The sequence below is a fragment of the Theobroma umbraticum genome, unplaced genomic scaffold (assembly GCF_002168275.2).
Source record: "Theobroma umbraticum cultivar Fairchild unplaced genomic scaffold, ASM216827v3 scaffold_55.0, whole genome shotgun sequence".
NCBI lineage: Eukaryota > Viridiplantae > Streptophyta > Magnoliopsida > Malvales > Malvaceae > Theobroma > Theobroma umbraticum.
Window position 1 is genome coordinate 4,314,626 of NW_018397270.1, and position 229 is coordinate 4,314,854.

Below are 229 nucleotides of genomic sequence, written 5' to 3' on the forward strand. Positions count from 1 at the left end.
ATATAAGACTAATTACTTGGTCTATATGATTTTTTGGAACCGTTTCCTTTCAAGGAAGTGAGGACTTGAATAAGTGACCTATTAAAACGAATTTCGAAAAAAAGGAATTCTTTCTTGTATTACAGTAAGTTTGACAGTTTTACCATTGATTGCAATACAAAACTAATAAACCGGTCTGTATGATTTTCTGTAACTGTTTTCTTTCAAGAAAACGGGGACTTGAATAAAT